Raw genomic sequence first — 8,290 nt, forward strand, 5'->3', positions numbered from 1 at the left:
AAAAAAAAAAAAAAAAAACAGCTAGTTTAGATCGCCGTGGGGTTGAGGAAGGGGGTGACGGCGGCCTGAGAAGGGGAAGGTGGCCCGGCACGTCTTTTTAGAGCAGTAGCCGGGAAAGCCATGATTGCGGGGAGGTGGGGGATGGAGAGGACGGAAGGAGCAGGGATAAACAATAAGATCTATTCAAAGAACATGGCACAAAGCACCCGATGAAGCCAGGGTTGCTTCCAGCTCTTCATTGTTGTAACAGCTGTCTTCCCGAAGTGGGGGAGGAGGTTGGTATCAAAAATGAGAACAGCAGCAGGGTTTACTTCTCGTTGTTTTAAGAGGCTGTTGTGCAGGATGAAAAATTCTACCTGATTATTCTCTCGACTGCATAGCTTGTGTCGTATGTGAAAACAACACAGGAGGGAAAGAGTGCCCTGTAAAGAGACAGCAAAAAAAAAAAAAAAAAAGTATGGCTACATACCTGTTCCTTAGAGAGGGGATGTAAATACTGTGAAAGAGAAAAAGAGAAATACTGGCTAATGGTAAGCTAAAGACTGCCTGATTCCCTAGTGCACAGAGGGGAACAGCATTGAATTTGCCAAGAAATTGACTGTGGAGCTGAGAAAACTGCAGGAAGTAATGATTTTCCAATATTGCACATGAAATTATTTCACCTCTGTATCAAATCCATTGTCAGCCATTATAAATGAGCAGCAGAGTGTCTGCTTGTGGTTTCAGCTTTTAACAATACTGTAAAATTCATGTTTCTGCAGTATCTAAATGATTACAATTTTGAATTAAAGCTAGGAACTCAGAAATAGAAGGCTCCATACAGAAGGTGTTTTATCTGTGGTTGCTGTTTTTAATATTCTAGTCCATTCTTGGATGCACAGGTTTTTTTGGAGCATGGTGGTGTTTTGTTTTGCCTTTTTTATTACTGCAGAGTGGCTTGTTATTGAGGAGAGTGGAGAATAAAAACACATTGGTAGCAGTCTTCTGTAGGGAAATTTCTTCTGATCCTGCGGTGACCTTTTTTGCTTGCTTACGCTTTGTTTTGGAATATGAGAATTCTTTCCAGTGTTGGTGAACTGTTGATCAGGGTTATACCGAAACAAGATTAACCCAATTCATTGAAAAGCGCTGTGGGGAAGTTTTGTGTTTTTGTTTTGTTCTTTTTTTCCTAGAATTGTGTGTTACTTTTTTCCTATGGCTAAAAATGGACGAGTTGAAAATAAACTCAAAGAGTATTTGAGATCTAAATTAACACTTATCATCGAAAAAAGCTCTCTTCTGTTGTGATTTTTTTTCCTCTCTCTATATATATTTGTATAGGAAGTCAGTGTTATAGAAAGGCTTGCTTTGAACTACAAAAAGTACCTTTAAACATTAGTCTGTGTGGATATATTTTTGTTAGTAAGTTGAGGACATGGATATACTGGCATAGTTTTGTTAGCCCTAATGCTGAGTAGCTCTGACTCACTCACCTGTATATCTTCGAAGAGACAAGTTTTGTTTCAATACACTGTCTGTTTTTGCTTTTAATATCCTATTTTCTAGTGAAAATCTTTTGGTCTGAAAAGTGTTAGTATATTCGCATTATAAACAGAACCCTTTTGGGAAGGGGAAATAAGGGTAAAAGTTTAGTGATGCTTTTTAGAAAATCATTTGTAACGTGGTGCCTTAAAAGTAAAATTTCTATTCATTGACAAGAACATACTTTGTAGTGTAATGGTTCATATCTAATGTGACATAAGGACAATTATGCAAAAATATGTTGAGACTGGAAGCTGCTATTCAAAGTTGTTGAATATCTAAGATCAACGAAGACAGCACTAGATTGAATGCTTGGTGATTAGTCCTCTTCCCACATAGCCCTGTACGTTACCTTCAGATCAGATGCAGAATTGACTGCTGTGGTAGTTTGCCTGACTAACGAGTGGTAAGTAGGGCTTTAAAATGTCTAGTCTTATCTTGAGCAAAAAAAAAAAAAAGTGATGCAGAATTATGACTAATATATATTATGTCTCTTGCAGGTTTTAAATAACAAGTGAATTATTGAGGGGAGATTTGGTTCAGTTATTCAGGCTTAGTTTATTGTCTTTCCTTAAGCTACGTAAACAGATTTCTGATCTATTACTGGGTGAATTTTTTATTTTTAAATCCRATTGAGGTTGTGTTTAATAATCACTTCTTTTGTAATAAAATATGGAAATAGAATATGGGTTATGCTTCTTATATTTGACTTTCCTATGGATTTTCAGTATCTATGTATAGCTAGCCRTTCATTCCAGAAAGAATGGAACTCTTTATTTAAAATAAAAGAATGAACGCTCTGGCATGCCCAGCCAAACAAGAACATATTCTAAATAGGTCCCTTTGTAGGAAGTGTGGCCACCACAGAGAAAATAACCTCTTACCATAGCAAAGCAAACAAAATAGGGAAACACTACCCAGACTACCTCCTAATTTTCTGCAGTACTGGGTTAGTATGAAACATGCCCTGACAGATCGCAATCCTGAGTTGTATTTGGGGTTTCTTTGCTTCCTGTAATACRTGATACCTGATGAACTACAACTAAATAAAAAAGTGGAGGGGGTGCCATTTCTTGATGCTTTTGATTGACTTGTACTGTATGCTTCAAGAGTTTGTGTACCGTCTAGAGCTCCAGTTTCTCATCATTTCTTTAATGTCTGGCCCAGGCCCTCATCTGGAGGCAAAGTCTTCGGCTCTTCCATTGCTTCAGTTTCTCTTTTGACTTATTGTGAAACCCACATCAGCAAAATACTCACTAACTCATCAACAAAACATCATATAAGAAGGTCTTCTAGGGTAGAGTGCTCCTCTGAGCTTTCTGGTTTTCAGAGCGGGATGGATGTGGTTAGGCAGCATCACTCTGGGATTGTTAGCACTTACACAGGTGCAAGCACAGAGCTCGTTGACATGATCTAGCACAGAATTACCTGTATGATCAGCAGCAGCATTTTGTAGAAATTGAGACCTGTCGATTATGAGACCAGTTGTGGAGCAAGTTTTGAGTATCTTCAGCACAAACAAATTCTTGGGTTTTAAGCTTTCTCTGTGCAGGGATCTTTTGCTCTAAGTTTTGTATTTCACTAAGCCACGTTGTCAGACTTAAATAATTATAGTTGTCTTTTTTTCCAGGCTATGAGCAATACATGTAGTCTCCACTGTATCCTTAAAAAAAGAAACAGCCTTTCCAGCTTCCTCAGGGAGTCTCCAAAACCTCCAATTAGGAGGCGTTGGTTTTGGCTGTAAAGCTTTCCTTTATGGGACAGTTTGTTCYGTCAAAGAAAAAAAAATCTGAACACTGGAGATGTATTTGAGGAATGTGTGTGTGTGCTAGGCATGCAAAACCCTTCATCCTGCAGCAGGACTAATGTATCAACTCAATGCATTTCACAACATTTGGTATCTCAGTATTTAGTATCCTGAATAGGAGGGAATTCTGACTCCTCTAAAGTATGCTGATAACCTGTATAGTTCTTAAATCTTGCTTGAAGTTAGATCTGCCATGAAATGAGGTAAGCGGAAAGCAAAATGGTATACTTAAAATGTGTCAAAATCTAGTTGYCTTCTAGTAATTAATCCTGTGTTCAGGAAACTGAATTGAATAATCTCAATTACTCTAATCCCATTTTTTTAATCTGCTTGGTTCCTCTCTCAAATATTGTTTCCATATTTCAAGATTGCTTGGCTTTGTGATACAGAGTTGATTCTTTTGGGTTTGTCTTTGTTCATTTTGCATGGCTGCTCTTGTACTCCTTTCTATCATTCTGGTTAGGTCTTTGTTATTTCAAGTAATGGAGGTTGTGTAAACAGACGGACACAAAGTGGACAGGGAGTATTGATAACTCTTTGCATCCCAGTTGCTGCTCTGTCAAAAACTTGCCTGATGCTATACTTACCATGGCATTTCATTTTATAGCAGTAGAAGAAAAGAAACTGCTCCGTTGCACCAGAAAGGAGCACTGATGTAACAGAGTGAAGACACTACATGGTACAGTTGAATCAAAACAATTTTCTTTTGGCAGGTATCTAACAACATGGCTCATAAGTAATAAGAAACAATGCCAAAGTCATTTTTTTTTCTGAAACGCATTTCTTTACCATACAGTTGTTTTCTCTCCTTACTTGCTATTTTATTTTGTTTTTATTTCATGCCACACTTCTGTGATAAATTTTTGAAGCCAGCACTTCTGAGAACAGTGACATTTTGTTGACAGATGCATAATATAATCTTACTTTATTGTGTATCGATTGATTGTTTAAACTTTAATGTAATAGGAGAGGTAAACTGTAACCTGTTTCATGCAGCCACTGTGATGGTCCTGTGCTCTGTACCCTAGTAATGGAAAGAAAAAATTAGCTAGATTTGGAAGGAAAAGTCAGTTTAGTTGAGCTAAAAATACCTGAGCCAAGCTGTAGGAAGACTAGGAAGGATTAAATGGGAAGACAACTTTTTGTTAGAGGAGGGGGCAAAATGGAGGAGAGGTGTAAATTGCTCCTAATTTGTCTCCTTTGCACTGTGTGCTGTGTTTTGCAATAGTGGGTGCCCTATAGGCAAGTTGCCAAAAGCTGAAGAAGGCGTAATATGGAGGAACAAGCTCATAAMATTCATTGGTAAACAAAGGCTATTTCCAAAACCACTTACAGGAACTTTTTATTTAAATCTCTCCTCTAAACTGGAGGTGGGGGGGGAAGTGAATTCAGTCTCCCAGCTCTGTCACCCTGTGGCCTTTGTACTGGATGGCTGCAAGCTCATCCCTACCATAGTTGGAGAGGCAGAACAACAGCTTTGCAGGTGGTGGATTTAAACAAATGTGTGCTTTGAACTTAACTCATGTCACCTGAGAGGCTAAACTTGGATGCTGCAAATTCTTTTGTTTTTTCTGCCCAAACAGGATTCTATTCTTGCTCCTTCCTCTGCAAGGAAGTGTACTTGCAAGCTGGGCAACAGTGTAAATCYTGGCCCTATCAGCGTGAAATACAAGCAGAAATGCCATAAAGGGGATATTTGCCACACCTGCTCTTTGACACATGTTCAGTGGAGTCRTTTGGGGTTAGCATGGGATTATAATTCTTGTCCTTAATTTGGCTTGAGGTGTGTTAAAGGCGGTCATGTTAGTCGCAGTGTGTTTTCTTGTGTTCGGGTTGTTTGTATATGTAAGCAGTGAGGGCTTTTCTTGCATGCTACTGAAATCAATGCTCCTTCTGTGCTGAAACAGGGGTTCCCCAAAGTGGTTTTACTTGGTACTGCTAGTTGTAGCAGCCACAGCAAATGATAGCTCATGGACATACGCACCCTCAAGAAGAGGCATTTGACTGGGCAGTGTTCGTCTCTTGTATAGAAGCTTGCATAACAGGGAGAGAGCTAGAGAGCCCTTATGCAAGGACATGTCTCATCTTATTTTAGATACCATTATTAATTGGAGACCCAGGATAGATTATATAATTATTGTTTTTACTACTGGGTTACCTTGCTCTTTATTTCATTTGACTCATGCCATTATGAAAGTCAACTTGATGAATGTTTTAGCCATATTGATATAGTGTGAAATACTTAACTATGCAACTATTTGCAGGGGCCTAAGTTTTCTGTGTGGCTGGTAGCTGTATATGTCTACCTTGCTGATCTGCAAGTTACGCTTTCAGGTAGATAAATCTATTATTTATGGCAAAATTCCTTGRTGCTCTTTTCTCAAGTTCCATTGCAAATAAGATTATTTAGACACACAATCACTTGACTTTCTTTCCAAGTATATGTGTGAATAATACCATCAGATCCTGAGTAACAGCAGAATACAAACTTGGTAGTGAAAAACTTCATCACTAACATAGAGTTACAGGCTTTGGAGATAGGGCAGAACTAGAAGTAATTTGTTTATCAAATAGGCTTATGCGAGTGGTGATAAACTGCTGTATGTACTTGAATAACAGGAGTTTCACTTTTGGCCTGAAAGTACTGAAGCATGTCTCTATTTTAAAGAGAATAATCTGTTCAAAGAATGTTTGTAGTGAACAATTACCCTGCTGAAGTAAACTTTTAAAAAGACTGAAGGAAAAAAAAATGAACTTGATGAAAGTAGATGTCTTGGGGCATGGTTTGTGGTCATAGCTGTATCCCTGCGAAATCAAGAAGTCTTTGTCTTATTTATACTCTTCCTATATGTTGATCTTGGGTATTGTCTTTTGAGCAGTGGTGTATTTTTAAAACTTTGAAGGGTGTGTGTGTGAGAAAGCAGTATCGTTTTAAATCAAATATATGTAAGAGGTCATAAAATACCCAGATGACCACTCATAGGATGTTGAGGTTTTTAATGGAGCTTAAAAAAAGTAGTCTCCTAAAAACAGCTTTGATGATGTCATATGTGGTTACTTTCTCCATTGTATTTAAAATACGACGGCAGCTAACTTTGACCTCTACAATTCTCGGAKGTGTTAACTATCTTTGACGTTTTCAAGGAGTGTTTTTCATTCAGCATCAGATACAACTTCTGGTAAAGACAAAGCCGATTAACTGTGAGCTTCTGCCTCCCCAATCTGTCACCAAGCTGCTTCAGATTCCAGCCTGCATCTCTGCCAGGACTGTCCAGTGGAAACTATTCAAATGTGCGTCTCTGCAGCCTGTGTCAGCTGGGAAAGGTCGGGTAACTAAAAATGCTGAGAATGGCTAGTGTTGGTGTTGTCTTTTAACRTGGAATTTAAAAATGAACCCACTGAGGTTTTTCAGTACAGTTGTGAGATGCTTTCTGGAAAATTGTCTCAAAGCCAAAACTGGGATAGGAAGAGCAAAACAGATGAGCAGAGAAACATACGAAGCACCCTTTTGGTATCTCACAGCAGTTTCTAGTTTTTTAAAAAACAGGATCTAGCTAAAGCACCCATGTGCTTTCAGATGAAATTTTATTTCTTAAGTCAGAAGCAGACTTCTAGTATTTCACCTCCACTGCATATCTGCCTTCGGAGTTTTAGCTTTCTGAATGCGATGATGTGATCTTGTAAATTTACTTATTAAACACTTGATGAATTTCTTCCTCTGTGGTATTTGCTGCCTTACGCTGGTATGTAAGAGGTGCATGCAGCAGGAAGAACTCTACCATGGGGTGGATTTCTGCAGGGCTTTGCCAATTTCTTGATCACTTTCATGCTTTTAGCATTACTGGTTCAAAAAAAAACATTGGCAAAGAAGTTGTTTTTTTAACTTCACTGCTGACTGCAGAGCACAGTCAGGCAGCACAGAAAGACGGCTTATYCATCCCCAGGTATTCTTTATCACCAGCAGAAATTCAAGCTTTTCTAAAGCAATGACAAGCAGATGAAGAAGGAGTGATGACAGTATATGTTGACTAACTTGCATATTGAGCTATTTTTAGGAATATTAAGCCTATAATAAGCCTTGCTGGCCAGGATCTATTTTGTATCGTTTTTGTACTGCTTAGTCATGGTTTTGTTTGGCATTTCAGTCTGGCTCTGGTTCTGAGCCAGGCTGCACTCTGGGTGAAGGAGTCTGTGAATATAGTATGTGGAATGAGGGCGGTTGTCTGTGTAACTGGCAGTTGGTTGATTCTCATTCCCTGGTTCTACTGACACAAATGCTTAGAGAGGATACAAGAGCACTGAGACTGCTAATGATAGAGCTCATCACAGCAGCGGCTTTATTCAATAGACAGCCATTTTCCTAGGAGACTTAATGCAGATTAAACTGAAGGGATAAAAAAAAAAAAAAAAGTCCCTGTATAACTGAAGGCTAAAAGGAAAATTCACCCAATCTGAACTGCTCATATATGTTAACAACTTTTTGGTATATATCACATGCTCCTAAGAGCTTTGTATTTAGCTGTTGCTTTTATGTGTCTTCTCTTTGCAGTATAATTATTTTCATCACCTCCTAAAAGGCAGTAGTGCAGCCTGTTTAAACTTCTGCTTTGCTTAAATCGTGTATTGGGAAGGGAGAACCTCAGAACAGATACTCCAAGTGCATCATTTACATTTGAGTTACTTTATCCCTGTACTGCACTTAAGAAATGCAGAAGCCTATTCCAAAATGAACAGAACTAGAGGCAAGGTGTTAGTATATATTGAGTGTTTGTAAGAAGTCACATCAAAGTTTCACTGAGCTTTTGCTGCAAAGGAAATGCATTCTTCATTTGGTATTTATTGTTTTTTGTGCCTTTTTAAGACTAGAGTTGCATGCCTAGAGCTAAACTTGGTGTATGACTTGTCTTGTTTCAGTGACTCTGTGCTGRGCTTGTTCATTAATTCCATGTGGACCATAACAGA

This window comes from Rhea americana, unplaced genomic scaffold (assembly GCF_003343005.1).
Source record: "Rhea americana isolate MKP2758 unplaced genomic scaffold, rheAme1 scaffold_452, whole genome shotgun sequence".
NCBI lineage: Eukaryota > Metazoa > Chordata > Aves > Rheiformes > Rheidae > Rhea > Rhea americana.